At 32.6% G+C, this 8598-nt stretch overlaps 1 long non-coding RNA gene across 1 annotated transcript in view; it reads right to left on the reverse strand.

The window, feature by feature from the left end:
• Nucleotides 1-2349: 2349 nt before the first annotated feature.
• Nucleotides 2350-8598, reverse strand: part of LOC106868049 (uncharacterized) — a 17893-nt gene continuing 11644 nt past the window's right edge. Inside the window, exons 2-4 of the long non-coding RNA XR_008264823.1 lie at nucleotides 5566-5754; nucleotides 3875-4229; nucleotides 2350-2596 (exon numbers count right to left, since the gene is read on the reverse strand). This is a non-coding gene — a long non-coding RNA (uncharacterized LOC106868049). The remainder of the gene's footprint in view (nucleotides 2597-3874; nucleotides 4230-5565; nucleotides 5755-8598) is intronic.

Genomic DNA, 8598 nt, shown 5'->3' on the forward strand with positions numbered 1-8598 from the left:
ACATAACCTTTGACATGTGATGTGCTGCAACAGTCACAAATCAAAGAGATGCTACACTTTATCTTATCTTTTTTCCGACTCTTAAACGATCTTGCGAAATCATCAGTCCATAATTTCTAATTTAAGGAGAAGGCTAGCAATTTCGTGCAGAGCTGGCTGGTTGATTACATTCCTTATTACATTGCTTTACTTTTATCGACTCCGGAGCGATAAAATGCAGAGTTCAGTCGGTGGGTTTTGAACTCAGAACGAAAAGTACTTGAAGAGATTTTCGTAAGTTTTAAACGAACCAACTATTCTATCATTTCACCGTTCATTAGTGGTAATGCTAAATAATTAGATATTTAGTGATGACTTCTTTACTTCAATGAAACGAGTGACTATGATATACAATTGTTCTTTCATTTCTCCTTTGAACTATAATAAACTGTCGCTATCTAAACGTTTTAAAAGAATGCTTTGTATTCTACAGAGATGATGACATTAACAGCAGTGCTTTTCTTTTAAATTAATTAAAAAAATGCAATTACTGATGTTTACCAATAAGTTAAATGATTAAAAGATTTTATATCAATTTAAAATTGAGATCAACATTGAATTTATACATAGAGAGTAAATATTAATTAAATTTTTTAATATTTCTGCTTATAATTTTTGTCTGTATGTAAAATGAAAAAAGAAATTATTATTTTATCATCATCATCGTCGTCGTCGTCGTCGTCGTCGTCGTCGATGCTGTTGTTGTTGTTGTTATTATTATTATTATTATTATTATTATTATTATTATTATTATTATTATTATTATTATTATTATTATTATTTTTATTATTATTATTTTTCTGCACTGGATGTGCTTCGCGTCGGTTCCTAAAATATCAGTTGTTATTACTGAAAATATGTTGTGTTGCTAAAATGTTTTTGAAATTTCTTTTAATAAGGACCTGTAGTTCAATGGGCGAAGAGTAGAACAACAAATGAAGGCTTGAAAGGGTATATTTCATGTAACAAAAAGTTTTACAATCTCAGATATAATCTTGTTTAAAATCATAGGCTACTAAAACTCATACCCTATAGATTGGGTGACGTGGTTGGAGGAGAAATGGTTCCTTTCACTATAATCTTCCTAGCGGAGATTATGTTCCCCTTTACTCAAACATCGTCACAGTTACTCAACTTAGTTGTTGGTTGAAGAGAGAAAACGCAATTGATAGAGATTACAAACTGAAGCGAAGAGAACAATGCAGTGTAATTTAATGTAAAACTGACTCTGTGTCTTATGTGACATAGTCTTTGTACTGCCTTCACTCTTCATGGTCTTTAGACCCTTCTAATCAATAAAAGGATTTCATTTTATCGGTTTATTATATTTTTATTTCGTGTTTTCACTATAAAACCAAGCACAGTTATGGGTAACTTCATGCGTTCAGTGTAGTTCTTCCATCATATTGAAATGCCCCATGCAAAATGTTTGCAATATCTACAAGTGGTATATTTCACCTGTTGTGTATTTGTGCAATGTCATGAGCGTTAGAATATATTTCTCTGCTTGTATTTTAGTAATTCCCAAGATATCTCTTATTATAAGGATTGTCTCTGTTTCCAATACTCAAAATCTAGTTATCTCTAGTAATAGAAATGGTGTTTCATAATTGAATATATATATATATAATAGCATATACAATTTATTATTTATATATATTTGCGAAATGAAGATATATAGTAATATGGGCATTTTATAATTGATTAGTGTCTTATATTTTATTATGTTGCAGTACATTGTTAGTGCTCTCATACAGACTTTCGGAGAAAGAACAGATACCATTAAGATTATTATGGAAGAATACCGTAGTGATGGTTTATTGTCAAACCTATGTTTAAAAAAATCAATAAGTGATTATCTAGTGTTTCACTGTATCAATAAAAACCAAGGGACTTCTATTTACACATAGTTCTATCATTCAATGAAAACACATATGTCGTATCTCAAAAAATAAGCTATTTCTGTTGTAAGATGCAATGCACTCAGTGCCCAGTGATTCTACATTACTTTATGGCTTCATTTGAACGCTTAAAATGAAGTGCATATTTATTTGAGAAAGCATTTAAATACAGCTCTGAGTACGCCGTAATATAGCAGAAACAGTTGTAAGCTAATGAAGTTGATTTCGTAATTCTTGCTCCCAGGTCTTTCCATTAATTTCATATTATGATCTGTAGTTGCCTAACGCTTTAATCCGAAACATATGTATATTGAGTTCTAACAGTAAGTTATAAACATCGCTATGCCTAAGAGAAATCTTAGAATACATTTTATAAAAAAGTGTTAGAAATACAAAAAAAAAAAAAAAAAAAAAAAAAAAAAAAATTTCTAACACAGATTGAAAAAGGTTGAGAATGTTCCTGCGAAAGTATATTTCTTTCAGAGCTTAACATCACTGAAGCTGGATAGATTCGATTAAGTGAACTTTTGGTCGTATTCTCTATTTCATGTAATTAAATCAAAAATTGGAGGTTCAGTCGTTAAAATGTGAATAAAGATCGATTTTCATCCGAGTCATTAAAATAGGACGAGAACAATAAAGTAATAGACCACACCCTACAAAATATAAAAAGTGTTTGTAATATCAGAAAAAAAACAACAGTGTTTTAAGGTCATTAATTTTAAAACATCAGTGATGATAATTTTAATGATGTATGAAACTTTCAGGTCAGCAATTTATCAGGAGGAAGGATGAAGAGGCGATTGTTTTAATTGCAGTATGTTTCGGTAACGTATTTTATCGACTATGAAATAGCAACGAGGCGTAGCTGAACGCTAGAAAAGTTTCAACATAACTTCATCATAACTTCCTGATTCTATCATCTACCACCCAAAAAGTGATAATTCCTAACAAAACAAAATTTAAGAGTGTGTTAGTCGATTCTGTCGACCGCGGTCCACAACTGGTATATTATGTTATTAATACCGGATGAATGACGAGCGACGTTGACTTTGGTTGGATTTGAACGTAAAAAAAAAAAACAATAACGCAAAGCATTTGTCTGACGCTCTAATAACACAACTACTTCGCGACCTTTAACCTTTCTAAGATAAGCACAAGGACAGAAATTTTGAAGGCGGAACTATCGATCATTTCAACCCCAGTAAACGGCAGTTACTTTGATTACTGTCCCTGAAAGGATGGAGTACAAGGCTATTGGCTGAAAAACTTTACACAGATGAAAGGATCGCTGTGCAACTTGGTGACTGCTTGCAGGAAGGTCACGTCCCTGCCTGGATGACAAGTGGACGAACGCTGCTATGCCCCCAGGATCCCTTGAAAGAGAACTTTGCATCAAGTTTTCGATCTATAACCTGTCTGCCACTAATGTAGAAGCTTATGACCAGTGTCTTGGAGGAAAGGATACAGGAAACAAATTAGGGCAAGAAAAGATCACTTACTAGTTGATAAAATGATAATTAGAAATTGTAGACGCAGATTGACGGAAGTGAATGTAGCATGGCTAGATTACTAAAAAGCATATGACTTGGGACCACACAGTTGGATAAGTAAAACAATAAGCATGTTTGGAATAACAAAAAAACATGGGGAAAATGCTTAATGAAAGTACAAAACACTGGAATACTGAATTGATCGGAGGAAAACAAAAACGCGGAAAAGAGAACATGAGACGTGGAATATTCGAAGGTGATAGTTTATGTCTATTACTATTCGTATTGGCCAAGACACTGCTCACTATGATACTACGAAGAGTTGAAGTTGCTTACTATTTGGGAAAAGGAAATGGTCTGATAAATCATCTCCTTTAAATGAATGATATAAAGGTTTATGCGAAAATTGAGAAACAGCTTGAAAATCTTATACATACTAACCGCATTTTCCTCAGATGACATAGGTGTGGAATTTGGGACAGAAAAGTGCGCTATATTGAATGACCAAATCCAAGTAACGATGAGATTTTGTTCCACCAGGGCCTGCAAGACGTTCTCGTCAAGTTCTGCAGATCTTCCAGGACAAGGCTCATCTTCTAGGCTGTAGTTTCCGGCACGGAATTTCTGGAACTACCGTTGACACTGGCTTACGCTTATTGTCTGATCCCCATATACTGCATTAATATTCCTCGCAGCTTCCGTTGCGTTCTTGTCTTTACTGAATTTATGAAGTCACTTCCATTATAGCTTTGAAAAATTAGCTGTTAAAATCGAACTGCACTCTTCAAAACTTGCACTAAGAATAAATTCAAGGTAAAATTACTATCTGATTTATAGCAAGCTGATGCAGGTAGTTTATCCCATCCCCCTCCGATGTTTAGTTCATGCAATTAAAAAGACCGCATTATTTATGGGACGTTTCAGTATATATCTGTATGTATACATACATACATATACAGACACACACGCGCGCGTGTAAACACAAATACACACACATACAGAACGCATGTATGTATGTATGTATGTGTATGCATTTATGTATATGTGAATTATATCTTAAATCCATAGTTTACAACGATAAATAAATCGAAGTTTTTTATGTTCTTTAAAAAGTCCCAAATTTTCTGTATCATTTTTATTCTCTTGTTTTTTTGTTTAAACCGTAATTAGCAAAATGGAAGGCAAGACATATTTTGCATAAAACTTTATCTACATGCTATTAATGGTAGAAGTTATATAAGTTGCCAGAAGCTATATTTTTGCTTACACACACAGACACACAGACACGCACACACACAGAGGTACACGCACGCCCGTATACCCGCATATACATATATATATATATATAATATATATATATATATATATATATATATAGGAATTTGCAAAAGAAAAGCATAAAAGTAAGGCTTAAAGAGGACAAACATTATTGAAGTCTACTAATTATTAAATATTAAAAGACAAAAGAACAACCCCCAGTTAGATATATAATCTATCTAAATTTATCAATGAAAGTGATCTAAGATTGCTAAAGAGACAAGGAAAAACTGATAATTACGACTAATGTTTTCTTATAGCTATCGAAAAAAGCAATTTACTAATGAGACTGGTGAATGTTGTGTAAAACAATAAAAGATTTGCAGATATGTAATGCGCATGCGCGCTATTATATATAACATTGATTGTCTGTGTGATGTATCAGAAAAATTTCCTCAGGGTATATTTTATAAGAACGTTCTATTGGTATGTCAACTAAAGCATGTGGCTAAGAAACCAAGAGAAAAAATAAAAAAACAACGCATAGAAGAAGTAATGAAGTTCTGATGCCAAAACTACAAGATTAAAGAATGGAAATCACTTAATGTGTACATCAATATAACTTAAGCGTTTGTGTAGAATGTGTGTCGATATAATTATGCACGCATATATACATGCGCGTACACACACGCACATAAACACGCATACCCAAATGCACACGTAAACACATTCATATCTGTACACACACACGAACACACAGACACACGCACACACAAACACACAGACACCCTCACTCACGCACATACACACACACCCTCACACACTTGAACACTCAGTGAAAGTGTGCGACTTAGTGGTTTGAATATTGAGCTCACGATTATGAGTTCCATTGCCGGCGGCTCGTTGTGTCCTTGAACAGAAGACTTTAATTCATGTTGCTCCAGTCCACTTAGCTGGCAGAAATGAGTTGTACCTGCAATTCAAAGGGCCATCCTTGCCACATCTTGTGTCACGATGAGTCTCTTGGAACAAATAGAGAGAATCCTTCTGTTATTGAATTCTTACTGAAACAACAACACAAAGAATACTTCAAATAACTGCCAAGTCTAAACATAATTAGTCGGATATTGTTTGAGACAGACAAGAAACAGTATGTGCCGTCAGAGAGGTCAACTCTCCTGCGGATATGAATATCTCTTTGAAAAAAAATCAGACAGAAAGAGGAAAAATATGGACAACCGCTGCGAAACATTCATCTAAATGCAGATTATGAAATCACATTTATAGCAATAATAACTCGATCACTCGATTTTGTAAGAGAATATCTGAGTGACAATCAAAGCCAAGCTAGGATTTTCAGAGAAAGAAATCAACAAACTAACTCGCATATTACAAACACAATGTGTAAGCGGAACAGTAAATATATGCAAGACTTTTCTCTAGGTTAAATAGTGAGATTGTTTATGTTATCTACATTCCAGTGATAGAGCATATAACTTCGTTAGAAACCATGTTCTGTAACCGGCAAAATTCACTGCAGAGAATTATTTTCTGCAGGATTATTTCCGGTATTTTGGCGCGCCAAAACGAAAACTTTTGAAATATGACCCCAAATGTAATTGGTAGAATTATATGTATGCTCAATCGAATGCGGATGTCTCGTGTATAGTTCTGCAAATTATATATTGCTATGACGATCAAACTGATGAATTGCAGGAATTTACGTGAGTATTACGTAAGTGGTAACAATGAAACAGGGTTTGTGATTAATTTTTATATCTGTGATATTATGATTAATCTTTGCATCTTTTCATTTGTCTTGCTCGCTTACGTTCTGGCGTTTGCTGAATTTTCTTGAGAACAATTTTTTCTTAGTGGTCAGACCATATGGGGTCTACATCTAGCATAACGGATGTCCACTTAGTGGTCATCCCTTTTATATGTATATATATATATATATATATATATATATCTTCTATCTTTTCTTTCAGTTTTTGTCTAGCAAATATAACAATGCTTTGTTCGGTGCGACGCTACAGTAGAAGACGCTCACCTTAGAAGCCATATATGTATGTATATATGTATGTATGTATGTATGTATGTATGTATGTATGTATGTATGTATGTATGCATGTATGTATATATGTATGTATGTATGTATAGATGTATGTATGTATGTATGTATATATATATATGTATGTATGTATCTATGTGTGTGTGGGGAGTATATATATATATATATAACTATATATATTCTTGCTGATATATTTATGTCATTATGTACATGTGTGTGTGTGTGTGTGTGTAGATTTATTTATATATATCTTATATGTACAGCAAAAAATTAGATTCCGATGAATTAGGTACTTAAGTTGAGTCACCAGAATTTAGTGCGGTATTATCCATACAGTTTCAAAATAAGGTGATTAAAATCAAAATAAGCAACAGGTTATCCAATGGTAATGCAGTACGGTCGTTTCAAGCGAGTCCATTTAATTGAACAATGCAACCATTACATCAATTTAAATGCAGAGCTCTTCTCAGCTGCATAAATAGTTAAATTAAATTAAAACAGATGAACACATTTGTATAATTTTACCTAAAACCTCCTAAAAGGTAAAGAGTTAGACAAAGAACATGCTGTCTTCACTTCAGCTTAGAAGCTACTAAGGTTTCAGGAATATATATATATATATATATATAAAGATATAGATATATACATATATATATGTATATGACTATGTATGTGCGTATATATATATATATATATATATATATATATATATACATTCATACATATGTACATGCATACATACGTTCATACATACATACATACATACATACACACTCAGGCACGCATATGTTCTGATATACTGGAAGGAATATACCATTACACTCTAGGTACGATACACAAACCAACGATTGTCGTTTCGATTTTACTTGTATTTTTTTCCCCGGAAAGATTTCGTCTCACTATTCCTTTCAATGGGTTTTGATTTTCAAAGGATTTTCTTTTCTCGACCTTTTACCATTTTCATGTGTGTTATTGTATTGTATTGCCTCTCTAAAGCATGCATGTGATAGATGATGTCGTATAATTTTAGTCGTTATTTATTTATTGAAGTTAAGGCTTCTCACATTTATTCCTATGTATTAGTTGTGTGCACGAATATAGCAAGCTGATACTGCTTCCTGATTGTGTATAGCCTCTTCAGTCTATCGTAATGTGGGGGTCTTTTGGATCTGTAGAAATGATCGATATTAAAGAAAAATAGTAATATAAATTGCTGTACAAACAAAACACAACCTATCCCTGCTTTATATAAGAATAAGGATGCCATAAGACCACCTCGAACATACACTCATGCACGCACGCGACGTTGACAATAGCTAAAGAATGCAACATAAAAAATATATATATGATATCACAACACAGAGGTGCAAAAATGAGAAAACGAATGTATCGTTTTGATAGTTAAAATCCATTCAAGAGGTCACAAGAAAAGCATGGATGAAAAAAAAACAAAAAAAAATGAAACGGCGAGTGACGAGTATGTTTGTAGATTTTAATAATGGAATTATTTCGAAGTATAACAATACTGCTTTTATTTGTTGCTAAGCAAACAATACAAAATTTACATTCATACATACAAATATATATATATATACAAACATAAATATATACATACGCATATATATAAATGCATACATACATACATACATACATACATATAATATCTGTCTATCTATACACATACATTTATATACATTTATATATATGCATATATATCTTATTTATTTATTTATTTATTTATGTGTTTCAGCCAAGTGGGTGCGGTCATGCTGGTGCACCACCGTAATTTTCACGTTCCTCGCATGTATATATATATATATATATATATATATAT

Source organism: Octopus bimaculoides, chromosome 9, assembly GCF_001194135.2.
Source record: "Octopus bimaculoides isolate UCB-OBI-ISO-001 chromosome 9, ASM119413v2, whole genome shotgun sequence".
Lineage (NCBI taxonomy): Eukaryota > Metazoa > Mollusca > Cephalopoda > Octopoda > Octopodidae > Octopus > Octopus bimaculoides.